Below are 12,732 nucleotides of genomic sequence, written 5' to 3' on the forward strand. Positions count from 1 at the left end.
CGAACCAGCTGAATCCTAGCCCTGGTTAAAAAGTCCTGTATGGAAAAGAAGTGTACATCCATACGGTGTGGAGTGAGACTTTTGGTGCTGCTTAAAAAAATATCCAGGAAGGAAACTTAGTTCTTTTGATATTAGGCCCAACGGGATATATTAATAGCTGATGAAAATGTTAACAAGTAGTGTTCTGGCAACTGAAACGCTCAGCTCAAAACAGAACCCCTGCAATCTTGGAGCAATAAATTCACACATGGCTGGCGAGACAGACTATCTTCTCGGCATGCAACAATCAATGGGGGAGAAGCGATGCTTTTTGGGAGCATTCCTGTGACTAACCGAGTTCTGGAATTGCTTTCTTCTTCGTACTCCTCCTTGGCATGGATTATCTCACCCGGTGAGAATTTGGCGGGTGGAATTATTTTTTTCTGCCTCGTGTGACGTTCATTTCATGTTTTCCTCCAAAGTCCTTCTGGTCGGAATATTAATAGTCCCATCTTAGGGCCACATCCTGGTTTGTTTTGGAGGAAACTGAAAGGGATCTGACCCAAGGGTTGGAGAAATTCGTTGTGTGTTGCTCCGCTTCAAGGTTTTTAATGCAAAAGTGATGCCTTCAAATCAGGGCGTGAAACAAACTTTTGGAATGGATTCAGGGGTGGGCTGCTGGGGGTTCTCAAGGGTTCTGGAGAACCTCTAGCTAAGATTCTGTGCAGTTCGGAGAACCCTCAAATCCCACTCCTGGCTGGCCCCACCCACCCCTCCCAGAAGTCCCCACGTGGCCTGTTTTGAATGCAGGTAAGTGCAGGGTGCACACAGAGGCTCAGGGAGAGAGAAAAATGGGCCTACTGGAAGTTCATGAAGGCCAGAAACTGGCCTGTTTCTGGCCTCCAGATGGCCTCTGGAGCCTGGGGAGGCCGTTTTTGCCTTCCCAGAGGCTCGAGGAAAGCCTCCGGAGCCCAGACAGGGCAAAAATGCCCCCCCCCCGCCATGGTGCAGGAAGCCAACTAGGCCATGCCCACCATGTCCATACCCACCCAGCAACCGGGCAGAGAACCCCTTGCTAAAATTTTTGAAGCCCACCCCTGAATGCCCCAAGACAAATTCCTTGTGTGCCCAATCACACTTGGCCAATAAAGAATTCTATTGTATTCTAAAATGGACTCCTAGTGACTCTCAGACATGAAGAATCAGGACCACACATTAAAATACAGTTAAACTTAATTATTGCTCATGCCTATACATAGGAAACTAATCAACTAATGGTCAGCACTACATTGAAAGGATCAATGGAATTCAAGAGCAGTTGGGCTTAGACACTGATGGGAATATAAGGATGCCGGACTAATTACTCTCTTGACTCCACCCCTCGACTCTGCTGCTCCTTCTCCTACATCTAGCCGTTTGCACTGGTGCATCCTAGTTTGACGGGACTTCCTCATGGATGCTTCACCTTCAGCCGAACCAAATTCAGACTAATCCGGTTCTCGATTTAAGCTCTAAAGTGGAATCGCAATTTAGAATATGGGCTAATTCAAATCACCCCATTTTTTAATCATTTTTTTTTTACAGTTTTATCATCTCTGGGCCAGACCACAGAGTTTGTTTCAGAGGTGGGTTTCAGCAGGTTCTGATCAGTTCTGGAGAACCGGTAGCGAAAATTTTAAGTAGTTTGGAGAACCGGTAAATACCACCTCTGACTGGCCCTGCCCCCATCTATTCTCTGCCTCCCGAGTCCCACCTGATTGGGAGGAAATGGGGATTTTGCAGTAACCTTCCCCTGGATTGGGGAGGGAATGGAGATTTTACAGTATCCTTCCCTTGCCACACCCACCAAGCCACGCCCACAGAACTGGTAGTAAAAAAATTTGAAACTCAGCACTGGTTTGTTTGATACTGGTACCTAAAGTGGGGCTTTTATGCTGGTATGCCTTTTTAACTAATCCTGAAGGATGACTATCTAAGTGCTAAATCTCTGTTATTCAGATCATGGTTGAAAAGAGCAGATCAAGTAGGAAATCTGAATTTTGGAGTAGAGGTTTTTAAGCTTCAGATAGTTCCCTGAAAAAATGAATGTGTTGTAAGCCGTGGAGATGCTAAACAAAGCTGCTCCCGGAAAACTCAAATTAGATATGCCACTCAAAATACTTAAATGATTGAGGCTTCTACTTCATTTTTTTCCCCCAGTATGCAAGAGGTCAACATTTCCCTTGTCTAAAATTCAGACAAAACCACTGGCCAGCTGCTTTATAACTCCTAACTGCAGACCTGTGAGGATAGTTAACAGTTGGAAACAGATGAAGCCAAATCTCTCAGGGCTTCTACGCAACTCCTCATTGCATGTCTAATGTAGCCTTGCACTTAAGAGTCTGGGATGGAGTTCAGACACGGCCCTGTTTACTGAATTTTTTGACTTAAATTAATCTTCGTCTTCCAGCTGGCCAGATTCCTCGTCTTTTCCTGGAAGGTTTCCAGTTCATTTGGAAGAGACTGCTAAAAAAATAAATAAAAATCAAATGATTTGGTCAGATGGGATCCCCATATGCTTAGTTCGGTTGGGAATTCGTAGGGTGAAGCTTCTTCTCAAAACAACTTGTTTGAGTTAAAGGGAAAAAAATCCCCCTCAAGTCAGGGCTCGAAATGAGATGCACGCATCCTGTTTGCTTGTTGGCAACAACCTGTGTGTAGTTTCGCAAAAGAAATTACAGTAGCGCCGCATATTTGTTTCTTGGGAGAGAGTTCAATCAGGGACATTGTCGCGAAGTCTGTTCTCGAAGTGTCGTGCGATGGTGAACTTCTGGATCTGATGAGACGAAGACCCCAAAAGGGCCCTCTCCCAGCCACATGTTGATCCTCCATTCCAATTTTAAAATTTTGGAAAGTTTTCACTTTAACCAGGTTGGATACTATGTGTCTGCAGTCCTTCTTGGACTTTTTAAGGGTATTCCTAGGTTATCTTCAATGGTGTCCATAGGTTGGCAGTTCAGTAGAAACTGTGGGGTCCTTGGTGTTCTCACTGAACACTGATGATGTTGCCTAGTTTGGTAGTGAAATGTCTGCAGGAATGCAAGCAAGCTCAGAGAGCACCAAGGTCCCCAGAGTTGTTGTTGTTGTTGTTGTTGTTGTTGTTGTTGTTGTTGTTCTTCTTCTTCTTCTTCTTCTTCTTCTTCTTCTTCTTCTTCTTCTTCTTCTTCTTCTTCTTCTTCTTCTTCTTCTTCTTCTTCTTCTTCTTCTTCTTCTTCTTCTCCTTCTCCTTCTCCTCCTTCTCCTCCTTCTCCTCCTCCTCCTCCTCCTCCTCCTCCTCCTTCTCCTTCTCCTTCTTCTTCTTCTTCTCCTTCTTCTTCTCCTCCTTCTCCTCCTCCTTCTCCTTCTTCTCCTCCTCCTTCTCCTCCTTCTCCTTCTCCTACTCTTTCTTCTTCTTCTTCTTCTTCTTCTTCTTCTTCTTCTTCTTCTTCTTCTTCTTCTTCTTCTTCTTCTTCTTCTTCTTCTTCTTCTTCTTCTTCTTCTTCTTCTTCTTCTTCTTCCCCTCCTCCTCCTCCTCCTCCTCCTTCACAAACCCCACTCCTTTCTAGCATGGATGATGTTGCCTAGTTTGGTAATGAAACATCTGCCAGAAAACAACCAAACTCAAAGAGCTTGGAGGTTCAACCCAGTGCTACAAATACTTGCTTTTATTGGTCAGTAGAGGCCATCTGCTATTATACTGTTCCCTTTGTAAGGATTCTAGACAGATCCTCATATCTCACCAAAATATAAATACTTTCCCACTCAGGAAGCGCAATTTCTATTTAATTGTACTACTCTCAAGCAAGGACTTACTTGGGTTTATTTTGGGAACTGTGCTCTTCATTATTTTTAGACTCTATTGTACTTATTATTTTTCCTCTTACCTACATATACGTATAGAGAGAAGGAGGTAGTACTTCTTTTATTCAATGTCTTATTTATATCCACCCTCGAGACTGCACTGAAGAAATCTGCTGAGATAAAGGTGGCAGAATGTGTGATTCCTACTGCTGATCTAGCAGAGACTGAGCATGCCAGGAAGATCCAAACAGGTTGGATGTCTTGACCCAAGAGGCTCCTCCTCTTCATCCTCTTCACTTATGGGAGCTTCTGAAGGCCCTGGCTGAATCCCCACCTCTGGCACCACATCTTCTCCAGCCTCCTCACTGTCCGACTCGAGCGCCAGCTGCACAGGCTGCTGGCACAGCATCACACCAGCCTCCTCACTGTCGGAATCAGCTACAATCCGCACAGGCCACTGATGGGCCACAACAGTAGCCATTGTTTTGAGAACTCAGCAGCAACCAAACAATCTGAACCTTTGGTCTTCAGTTGGTCTCCTGTATCTGTTGATGCTGCAGAGTTTAAATAGATATTTAAAAACTTGCCTCTCTTCTGTTTCCCGGTATGTCTTTTGTGCTAGCTTAAAACCAACATGGCGTCAAACTTCAGAAAAGGGAGCTTTTTTCCTAAATGTAGGAAATATATATTTTTTTAACATGAGTTACATTGTGAAGAAAGTACGACACACACACACACTTGAGAGTGATTTTCCTCCCTTTTACTGACTTCTGGTCTGAATAACACAATCTGGTTTTCCTTGGGGTGCGAACAACCAACCTCTGATTTACCCTACCCCCCCTCTGTTAAGGGAAACATTTTTCTGTACTCATCCAGCGTTTTTTTAAAAAAAAGTAATTAACTGTAATAAAGAATACGAGATGCCATCTGTTGTTTTAGATACCTTATGGAGAGTATATATATATATATAAAAAAGATCAGCTATTTTAATTTTCTGAATCACGAAAGTTTATTCCAATGAAGAATCCATCCGGATGAAGTGTTTATATGTTTGTGTCTTTTAAATGACTATAAGTTTGCCCAAAACAAGCAGTTAAAAAATGGTGACATTGTTCATGCATATTCTTAATCAGCCGTCATTAAAAGCAATATCCTATATCCGTGATGGCAAACCTTCAGTCAAAAGGTTGACTTAGCCTTCCATCCTTTCTAAGGTAGGTAAATTGAGGACCCAGTTTGTGGGGGCAATAAGCTGACTTTGTATAAATATACAAAAGGATGAAGGCTATTGCTTAACGCATTGTAAGCCGCCCTGAGTCTCCGGAGAAGGGCGGCATATAAATCAAATTTAAAAAAAACAAAAAAAAAAACTATGGCACTGTTGTGGCCCGCCAGTGACCTGCGTGGATTGTTGCCGATCCCGACGACGAGGAGGCTGGTGTGATGCTGTGCCAGCAGCCTGTGCAGCTGGTGCTCGAGTTGGACAGTGAGGAGGCTGGAGAAGATGTGGTGCCAGAGGTGGGGATTCAGCCAGGGCCTTCAGAACCTCCAGAGGCTCCTTTAAGTGAAGAGGATGAAGAGGAGGAGCCTCTTCTCAATGCACGGGCGCGCAGAGCTGCCAAAAGGCAGGAGTGGCTCCTCAGGAGGAGGTCTCCTTGAGAGTAAGGCTTGGGGCTAATTGGCCACGCCCTTAGCCTATTTAAGAAAGAACACCACTTGCAACAAGCTGCAGGAAACAACTTTAGTTCGCTAATCATCGCGTTGGGATTTCTCTGCAACTTTGCTTCTGGGCTTTCTGCCAACTCCAGTAAAACTCTGACTATCTTATCTGTGGAATTCTGGCAGGCTGTTTAGAACGCTTATTAACAGCCGGCATTTGCTGAAACTGCGTTATTTGAGTAAACTAAGTTTTGTTCAGAGTTTGTGTGTGCTGTGTCCTTTGGGATCCGTAGCTGGGGCAGAACAGACATGTGTGCCACAGGTGGCATGCAGACCCCTCTCTACGGGCACTCGAGCCGTTGCCCCAGCTCAGCTTCACTGTATATGTGCGTGTGACTCCCACCGGCCAGCTGATTTTCGGGTCTCTGCTGTGCATGCGCAGGGGGTGGGGGGCATGTGGGAGATGCATGCGCATGCACGGGGGGGGGGGAAGAAGTGCGGGGGATTGCACATGCATGCATGGGTGGTGGGGCACATGGGGGGTGTCACACATGCATTGCACTATGGGTTATAAACGCAGGGAGGCCCGCTAGGCCCAAAATGGGGCATGGGGAGTGCGGCCAGAAGGATGTAGGGAGACCTACTAGGCCCAAAACGGGGTACAGAGGGAGCATGTGGGGAGCGTGTGCACATGCATGGGGAGAGGGGAGTTCCCACACACATGCACAGGGGGGCGGGGTGCATGGGGGGGTTGTGTGCACATTGTACGCGGCAACAAAAAGGTTAGCTCTCCCTGTCCTATATCGATCCCAAAAAAAAAATCAATGACACCAAAGCAAGACCATGGCAATCTTGTATTTTTTTTCTCTCCCGCGTTTACCTTCCATTCCAGAGCTTCTATCTTCTCGTGCTTATTTGCTATCAAGCCTCTCTGGTTATTGCCTCTACTTCCAGTGATTTAATATCATTTGCTCTAGATAAGCAAGGCGTACAAGAGTTTGCTGGCTAGATAAAATGAAAAGACCATGTATCAATGCTTGTCGTTCTTCTTTGGAAAGTATCAGGCGGTTGATCTGTCCCTGTTGGCTGCCCTGCGGAAAAGTCTCACAATCAAAAGCCAAGCACGGCGGAACTGTGGATCCAAGAAGGGATGAGGCCATGCTGGGTTTTTTTTTCTTTTTTTCTTTTTTTCCATCTGCCAGGTTGACAGGCCTTTGAATCAAAAGTAAATAGGGTTGATGGGAAAGCCATTGGGGGCTGAAGGACTTACGCTGTTGTTCTGGTTTAGCTTAATAGAAAGAGGAAATATTTGAATGTTAACTCAGGTATGCAAAAGAGACCTTTAATCGTGCATTGGTTGACTTCAATTCTACGGCAACGGTGTAGTTGAAAAGGAGAGGAAAGGGAGAGGGAGAGGGAGGGAATGGGAGAGAGAGAGAAGGAGAGAGAGAGAAGGAGAGGGAGAGAGGGAAAGAGGGAGAGAGGGGGAGGGAGGGGGAGAGAGGGAGGGAGAGAAACAGGGAGAGAGGGAAGGAGAGAGGGAGGGAGAGAGGGAGGGAGTGGGAGAGAGAGAGGAGGAGAGAGAGAGAGGGAGGGAGAGAGGGAGGGAGTGGGAGAGAGAGAGAAGGAGAGGGAGAGAGGGAAAGAGGGAGAGAGAGGGAGAGGGAGGGAGAGAGAGAAGAATTTGGGATTTTTTTTGTTGAATACGTTCAATATTTAAAATATTTAAAATCAGCATACAGGTTAAAAGGGCTGTATATTTAAGACATGCCTCATTAGTTCTCTGAAATGTTATTGCTTACAAGAGAGCATGCTGGATTCACCCACAGTGGCTGAGCTTATCTTAAAACATCCCTAAATGAATTCAAATCATAATTTCCTAAGTTTGGGAGAAAAATCATAGAAATACATAATGGACATTTTCAAAACTATCAATATATCGGAAGATCTTCTATATTGGGGGGGGGACCTTTAATTGTCATTATTTCATCTTGTACTAGCATTGATGATGTTGAATAACCATTTGTCTGAAGTGGTGTAGAGTTTCCTGCCTGGGCAGGGGGTTGGACTAGAAGACCTCCAAGGTCCCTTCCAACTCTGTTATTCTATTCTATTCTATTCTATTCTATTCTATTCTATTCTATTCTATTCTATTCTATTCTATTCTATTCTATTCTATTCTATTCTATTCTATTCTATTGATAAGACAAAGGAGAAATTACATTGAGCTATGCCAATCAATATGATCCCTTTGTTTTTCACTGCTCTGTTTTTACTGCTCTGGGCAGGTATCAGAATTAGACGGACTAATATTCAGTTCACTTCAATTATTTTCCAGAGATAAATATAACAAAGAAACAAGCGTAGAGTTTTGTTCTTCTGGGGTTCTATCTCTGAAGGAGATAATGCAAAATTGGCTTGGAATATTTATTAACCCAGCCAAACCAAGCATTATGCATCGATTTTTCAAAGTAATTAAACTGTCAGGAATAAAAAATATTAATCAGACAACACATTTCAACTGTTCAAGTGGCTTTCCATACATTTCCCCCCCTCCCACTAATTCTCACCACAGACTTGGACAGAAAAGGGCAGTTCTATCCATCCATGGATGATGAATGGAAATCTTGAAGCCAGGCGCAGATATGATTGTAATCTCCCCCGTTGCATTCCTCAACAAGTGGAATTGTAAAGTAGTTATGATATGTAGCCCCTGATATAAACTCATCTTCTAATTATTTGGCCAATCCCTTCGGAATTTTCTAAACGGAGGACATCATCCATCAGAAGATGGCAAGGTTCTTGTTGTGGCTCGTCAGTGGCCTGCGTGGATAGTAGCTGATTCTGACAGCGAGGAGGCTGGTGTGGTGCTGCGCCAGCAGTCTGTGAAGCTGGCGCTCGAGTCGGACAATGAGGAGGCTGGAGAAGATGTGGTGCCAGAGGCGGGGATTCAGCCAGGGCCTTCAGAACCTCCAGAAGCTCCCATAAGTGAAGAGGAAGAGGAGGAGGAGCCTCTTCTCGATGCACGAGCGCGCAGAGCTGCTAAAAGGTAGGAGTGGCTCCTCAGGAGGAGGTCTCCTTGAAAGTAAGGCTTGGGGCTAATTGGTCACTCACTTAGCCTATTTAAGGAGGAATGCCGCTTGCAGCAAGCTGTAGGGAACAACTTTAGTTCAATCTCCTTCGCGTCTGGATTCTTTGCAAAATTGTTTCTGGGCTTTCTGCCAACTCTAGTAAGGCTGTGATTACTTTATCTTAGAATTCTGGTAGGCTGTTAAAACAGTTTATTAACAGCCTTTGGTTGATAAAGATTAAGTTATTTGAGTAAAATAAGCTTTGTATAGAGTTTGTGTGTGCTGCATTCTTTGGGGTCCGTAGCTGGAGCAGAACAGTTCTTCATATCCTGTGTAAAGAATAATTTTTTGCAACTTCAATGACCTGAGAGATTGCAGTTGTAGGTACTCCACTGCAGGAGATTTTCAACAGTAGACTGGACAATCATTTGGTCAGGATGGAATAAAATCTCCTGCCTTGAGCAAGTGGTTGGACTAGAAGACCTTTGAGGTCCCTTCCAGACCTGTGATTCTATGTAATATGGTCATTATTACACAGTTGAAAGGATCACGTACCTTAGTTTTAATTCGCATGAAAGCTGGGACATGATCAGTGAAGTAAAGACAAGGATAGAGAAAGCTTGAACAGAATTCTTCAAAATGAAAAAGGTCTTCTGCAATAACAACATAAGCCTAAGACTGAAAATCAGATGCTTGTCAGATGTTACGTCTTTTCTATCCTGCTCTGCGGAGTGGAGAGTTGGGTCCCTGACAGAAAGCCACTTGAGGAGACCAGAAGCATTTGAAATGTGGATTTTCAGGCGGCTGTTATAAATAAATTGGGTTGACAAAATCAGAAAGGAATAGAGGATAAGATGCCTGGGAAAGCCAAGGGAAATCATCAAAACTATTAAAAAGCAAAAGTTAGAATATTTCAGACCTGGGATGCGACACCCAGAAAAATACGGCATCCTTCACTTAACCCTCCAAGGAAAGATGGAAGGCAAATGAGATCCAGGCAGAAGAAGAACATCATGGCTTCAAAATCTGAGGGACCGGTTTGGACAAAACTCAGCAGCATTTTTTTCATGCGGCTGTTGATAAAAATAGGAACGCCAACATGATCGTCAACGTCTGATGATGGATATGGAGGAAGAAGGAGGAGGAGGAGGAGAGGAAGAATGAGGAGGAGAAGCAGAAGAAGAAGAAGAAGAGGAAGAAGAAGAAGAAGAAGAAGAAGAAGAAGAAGAAGAAGAAGAAGAAGAAGAAGAAGAAGAAGAAGAAGAAGAAGAAGAAGAAGAAGAACTACTACTACTACTACTACTACTACTACTACTACTACTACTGTGGGGATCTTGGTGCTCTCTGAGCTTGCTTGTAACAACAACAACAACAACAACAACAACAATGATTTCAGGTACAATGAGAACCAGAAACTACTTGCTCTATCCTATTTGTTTTCACACCACCATAAAAGGGTACAGATTCCACTCTGTCTGCTCCTTCCAGAAATGTCTTATACTCCCTAGAATAGTATCCTGGCTGATATCATGATTTGACCTGTCATCCAGGAGCTTTACCCCATATTGACATTTTAGTCTCCGCAGAAATACCTTTGCTTTGAAGCAGCTCTACCTCTCTTCTTTGTAGACACATTTTCCCAGGAGGGCTTTCGAGCAACTCAATATTTGTGTGTCTTCCCAGTATGTGTTGTGCAGAAAACGGGGGAGGGAGGGAAGCCAAGAAAAAAGCACACTACCCTCATTCTGTCATAGTTGCCTGAAAATGTGCATTTACATAAATGAAAGAGCTGTGTTTTGACTCACCCGGTAAAACCAAATAATAAGAGACTGGGAGATTAGTTCTTCCATTCAGTTCATTCCGTAGCCAATTATTTGATAGGTCATTGGTTCATAACTGGATGTAATTATCTCTGATGCAAGGAATGCTGTTTTCTCTGTCACTCGTTTTGAAAACAACAAGAACTCCATTTTATTGGGTCAATGCACATTGATTGATTGTTTGCACATTGGTGTTAACAGGTCATTTCTTTTTAAAATAACTTTCTACTCCTTAGCCTCCCCGCCCCTCAAAAAAAAAAAAAAAAAGGCTACAGATTGAGAAATACTGGAATACATTTCTTCCCGGGTTCGGTTATTGCAAATGTATCAGTTTTTCCAAGAATCTTTCCATAGACTTTTAGCCATTCCCAAATACCGAAAGACAATAAACTTCAAAGTCTTTATTGTCATTGTTCATCATGTATACAACGAAATTGGTTTATTTATGTATGTATTTATTTATTTTGTCAAACATGTACAAGGGAACAGGTATAAGCATGGACATGAACATAGGAAATGAGTACAAATAAATGGGGACAGTAGGACAGGCACGATAGGCACAATGGTGCACTTATGCACGCCCCCGTTTACGGACCTCTTAGGAATGGGGTGAGGTCCACGGTAGACAGTTTAAGGTTGAAGCTGTGGGGGTTTGAGGATGTAACAATGGTAGAACATTCCAGGCATTGACCACTCTGTTGCTGAAGTCCTATTTTCTGCAATTGAGTTTATGTTGAGTTTGTATTTATTGTTTGCCCAAGTATTATTGAGGTTGAAGCTGAAGTAGTCATTGACAGGTAGGACATTGGAGCAGACAATTTTGTGTAGTATGCTTAGATCAGACCTTAGGCGGCATAGTTCCAGGTTGTCCAGGCTCAAATTTTTGAGCCTGGTGGCATAAGGGATTCTATTGTGAGCAGAGGAGTGAAGGACTCTTCTCGTGAAATACCTCTGGACCTACTCAATTGTATTAATGTCCAATATACAGTGTGGATTCCAGGCAGATGAGCTGTATTCGAGAATTGGTCTGGCAAAGGTTTTGTATGCCCTAGTTAGCAGTACAATGTTACTGGAGAAGAAGCTTCGCAAAATTAGGTTAACAACTCTTAATGCCTTTTTGGCAATGTTGTTGCAGTGAGCTCTGGGGCTTAGATCGTTTGAGATGAGTACTCTTAGGTCCTTGACCGAGTGAGGGTTGTCTATGAGGTTGTTATCTGTATTTGTATTTTGTGTTCTGATTTTTGTTGCCAATGTGTAAGACAGAGCATTTGTTAGTTGAGATTTGGAGTTGCCAATTGCGCGACCATTCTGACACATAGTCAAGATTTCTTTGTAGGGCAGCAGGAATGTCAGTGGCGTTAAATATTTTTACGTCGTCAGCAAAGAGGACACAGTTGCTTATAATGTGATCGCAAAGATCATTTATGTAAAGCAGAAATAGAATAGAAGTAGAAATAGAAAGCCTCTACTGGTGCAGTCCATACAAGACTATTTAAGTTAAAGACTTAAAACAATGACTTATTTGGATTTTCAGATAGGCAGTGGCTTAAAATCAAGCATTTGAAGTAGAACCATTTCTTTCTTTTTTTAAAAAAAATTTAAACTGTGATTTATATGCCGCCCTTCTCCGGAGACTCAGGGCGGCTTACAGTGCGTTAAGCAATAGCCTTCATCCTTTTGTATATTTATACAAAGTCAGCTTATTGCCCCCCACAAACTGGGTCCTCAATTTACCTACCTTAGAAAGGATGGAAGGCTGAGTCAACCTTGAGCCTGGTGAGATTTGAACTTACAGTAATTGCAGACAGCTGGTGTTAATCACAATGCTATCAGTCTGCTGAGCCACCGGGCCCTTGAAATTTCTGAATGGCGGCATCTCAAGAAGGGCTGTTCTCCAAATTCTTGGCATTTATGGAGTTTCTAAAAGTAGCTAGCAGCCCCACTCTATTTAATTTCTTAGTGATATCATTGTAACAGGCTCATACTTCCTCCTTCTTTTCAGCTGTGGGATGTTTAAGTTATGACATCATTTGAAAATGGAGTCACTCATGCTTAGCCTGAAGCTAAATTGGCAAGCTCCCATCTTAAATCTAAGAAGCGCCTCCAAGGAAGAAAGGAACTGTTATGATGGGCTGAGATGACCACGCTCTTGGGGTGAAAGGTCATCCATAGGCCTCTCTGAGAAAAAAATCTGACTTCCCGCCCCCCATCTCTGCTCAGTACATGCATTTATCTATTTGCTTTGGTTTCTACCACTTCTGAAGACTCTGGCTGCCTTACAACAGTCCCACCAAATAGGACTCAAATTCCAGCAAGCGATCCATTTTGTAACAGCCACCGAATTAGCCTGATGTGGGCACGATCCAGCGGAGGAGGTCACATCG

Source organism: Pantherophis guttatus, chromosome 12, assembly GCF_059756535.1.
Source record: "Pantherophis guttatus breed Tessera chromosome 12, ASM5975653v1, whole genome shotgun sequence".
Lineage (NCBI taxonomy): Eukaryota > Metazoa > Chordata > Lepidosauria > Squamata > Colubridae > Pantherophis > Pantherophis guttatus.